Source organism: Marmota marmota, unplaced genomic scaffold, assembly GCF_001458135.2.
Source record: "Marmota marmota marmota unplaced genomic scaffold, marMar, whole genome shotgun sequence".
Classification (NCBI taxonomy): domain Eukaryota; kingdom Metazoa; phylum Chordata; class Mammalia; order Rodentia; family Sciuridae; genus Marmota; species Marmota marmota.
Genome location: NW_026000229.1, coordinates 24 through 3290, shown reverse-complemented (window position 1 = coordinate 3290; position 3267 = coordinate 24). Strand labels below are relative to the sequence as shown.

Here is a 3267-nt window from a genome sequence, read left to right as displayed (position 1 = left end):
GAAGAATAACCATGACTGGCCTGCTCCGCAGCCTGCTGCTCCTCAGTACACGCTCGTTAGGGAATGCAGACTTTTCAGTTGCCTGCGCCATGCCGGCCTTAGCTCAGGTCCCATGTGGTTCTTAAGGTGACCAAGAAACACTTCCAGCCATCGGAAACCCATCTAGAATCTCCATCCAACTCTACAACCCCATCTGACCCTGACACCTTCCCTGCACAGGATGGCCAAGCATGGAAGGACGAACTTGAGAAAGTACGTCCTCTGGAAACCTCCTGCCTTTCTGGGCCATTGCCACGGGCATCTCGGAGCCCCACGTGACATAGATTCCAACAGGAGCCCCAGCCCCACCCTGAAGCTCCAATGCCTGAACCCCACAACTTGTGCAGGAGAGGAGACCCTCAACGCCTGTCCAGCGCCTATGAAAGGCACTTGGCAAACTGCTGAATTTCATCACTCTCTACTTCCTTCAGGCACAGGCAACAATCCTTACGCACTACTTTGGACCCAGTTAGGCCTTTCCACTCCCCAAACCATTCACGGCTGTCCTACGCTCAAAAACTAGAAGCTGAGGTCTCGGGTTCAATGCGCCTCCTACCAGAGAAGTCATCCCTGAGGTCTGCCACCACATTGGCTCATTCGGGATCCAAACTGCGTCTGTGCTCTTTCAGAAAGCACATCAACCACCATGCATGCAGCCTCACGGGCGGACCAAAAGCACACAACGATACTAAAGCTTTTTCCTGAAGCACTTCTGAAGCCCCAACTCGAGAGCCAACCATCTATCAGGAGGACCCATTCCCAGAAGTGGCAGCCAAAGGACCCGCTTGGTGGTAAGACCCAGTTACTCCATTTGCATTCCCTCAAATGTCCATCTACTCATCCAGGCACTGGTCACTCTGGAGACACACCATTCCTTCCCTTGGTGGACCATGGCTCCTGCCAACATTGTGTGGCAATACCACTGACAACACTGTAGCATTTCCAGGAAAAGAGAAAACCCACCAGACTCCCGGAAACACCACGCCCCTGTGCACTAAAGAAGGGTCTCCCATGCTTTGCGCTGGGCCTGCCTCCGCCTTCCGCCAAAAGAGGACCTCAATTTTCTCTGGAACACCCAGCAGAACAGCATGCTTCTACTCGCCCTGGCAAAAACGTCTCCAGGCCACAAGAGGACGAAACTTACTCTCCTGTGCCATGGCCCAGAACCTCCTAGTACGCCTGAACCCTACTGCCGAACACCCACTAGGAAATCATCCCGGGCAGGCCAATGTCTTCCTCAACGTCTTGAGCTCTGGATCACCCATGCATGCCGAAACCAAATCAGGACTGACACTCAGAGGACTACAGGCTCGGAGTCCTAACGCCAAGTGAACTCGGCTGAAAAGGGCCTTCCCTTCCAGGGTCCATTCCCACAAAGCCCCCGTCGGGAAAGGGCCACAGGGTTCTCCCCTCCACCACCCAACTCACTGCAGCACCCTACGTCTACGTGGTGGACCTCAGTTTCGATGAGAACGACGGTATAGAGTTTTCACTCATTTTGTTCAGCTTCCAAGGAATGTTTTTGTGGGAGTCATCATCGATCCACGCTTGTGACCCTCACCTGGCAAGGAGCAACCTCGGTGACTTGGGGCAAGGAGACGCTTACCATCGTCAGCTATGAAGGGCCACACTCAGGAAACAGAGGGCACGGGCATGCGGGTGTTCCCCGTCCTCCCTGGGCATCTTCCCACAGCCACAGGAGCCGGCGGCAACCTGTCCATCCTTCCGTGGAAACACGACCTGCCATGAGTATGCAAGGAGACAAAACAGAGGGATGCCCATGAAGAATAACCATGACTGGCCTGCTCCGCAGCCTGCTGCTCCTCAGTACACGCTCGTTAGGGAATGCAGACTATTCAGTTGCCTGCGCCATGCCGGCCTTAGCTCAGGTCCCATGTGGCTCTTAAGGTGACCAAGAAACACTTCCAGCCACAGGAAACCCATCTAGAATCTCCATCCAACTCTACAACCCCATCTGACCCTGACACCTTCCCTGCACAGGATGGCCAAGCATGGAAAGACGAACTTGAGAAAGTACGTCCTCTGGAAACATCCTGCCTTTCTGGGCCATTGCCACGGGCATCTCGGAGCCCCATGTGACATAGATTCCAACAGGAGCCCCAGCCCCACCCTGAAGCTCCAATGCCTGAACCCCACAACTTGTGCAGGAGAGGAGACCCTCAACGCCTGTCCAGCGCCTATGAAAGGCACTTGACAAACTGCTGAATTTCATCACTCTCTACTTCCTTCAGGCACAGGCAACAATCCTTACGCACTACTTTGGACCCAGTTAGGCCTTTCCACTCCCCAAACCATTCACGGCTGTCCTATGCTCAAAAACTACAAGCTGAGGTCTCGGGTTCACATGCGCCTCCTACCAGAGAAGTCATCCCTGAGGTCTGCCACCACATTGGCTCATTCGGGATCCAAACTGCGTCTGTGCTCTTTCAGAAAGCACATCAACCACCATGCAGCAGCCTCACGGGCACACCAAAAGGACACAACGATACTAATGCTTTTTCCTGAAGGACTTCTGATGCCCCAAATCGAGAGCCAACCATCGATCCGGAGGAAGAAGAGTCCTGAAGAGTGTACACAAATGACAAGCAACCATGAGAACAATGGCCCGGTGCCAAGGCTCTCCTCTCAGATGCCAGCTCCCTATGTGCTGCGTATACTCCCAAATGCTCACCATACACTGTCATGCATCCCCAATCCACAGATAGCTGAACCACAATCCCGCACCTTGGGGCTAGTTCCACACACACGGGGAACTTGGGTGCGCCATATGGGAGGATAGTTTGCTAGAGGCCTGGCTTTCCGCACCTTGTAGGCATCACCAGGGCTATGCCTGCTGCAATTTTCCACATCCACCTTGTACCTGTCCTCCCGTCCACCCTCCACACTCCACCCCACTGCCCGCTGCGAGAATGTCTGCTGCACCCTAACCCACTGGTCCTTTAAGAAAGGGAGGGCTAGGGCAAGCCCTCTCCAGGCCACCTCATGCCTCCAAGTCATCCCAAACTTTTAAAAGAGGGCACTTGGACACCTCACACATGTTGTTGCCCAGCAGGCCTGGCTCTGCTGAGCATCTGATTCGGCTCAGCTAAGAATACCCAGCGGCCACACGCACAAGGAAGGGGCCACAGCGCGCCATTCATCATCGGCCGTGCGTAGGAATTCGTTCATGAGGAGGACAAGTATTGGAAGCCCCGGCAGCTATCCCTG

At 54.5% G+C, this 3267-nt stretch overlaps 1 long non-coding RNA gene and 1 other non-coding gene across 4 annotated transcripts in view; both read right to left on the bottom strand.

Annotated features, from left to right (window-relative positions):
- LOC107137753 overlaps positions 1-2033 on the bottom strand; it is a 19618-nt gene extending 17585 nt beyond the window's left edge. For 2 of the 3 annotated variants that reach the window (XR_007343881.1, XR_001502917.2), the window contains exon 1: positions 1646-2029. This is a non-coding gene — a long non-coding RNA (uncharacterized LOC107137753). Of the gene's footprint in view, positions 1-1645 lie in introns of all 3 variants that reach the window. The other variant, XR_007343882.1, reaches the window with a different exon arrangement.
- Positions 1492-1583, bottom strand: LOC125613406. Its single transcript, XR_007343985.1, has one exon. It is a non-coding gene; the product is annotated as a small nucleolar RNA SNORD116 (small nucleolar RNA).
- Positions 2034-3267: the final 1234 nt, after the last annotated feature.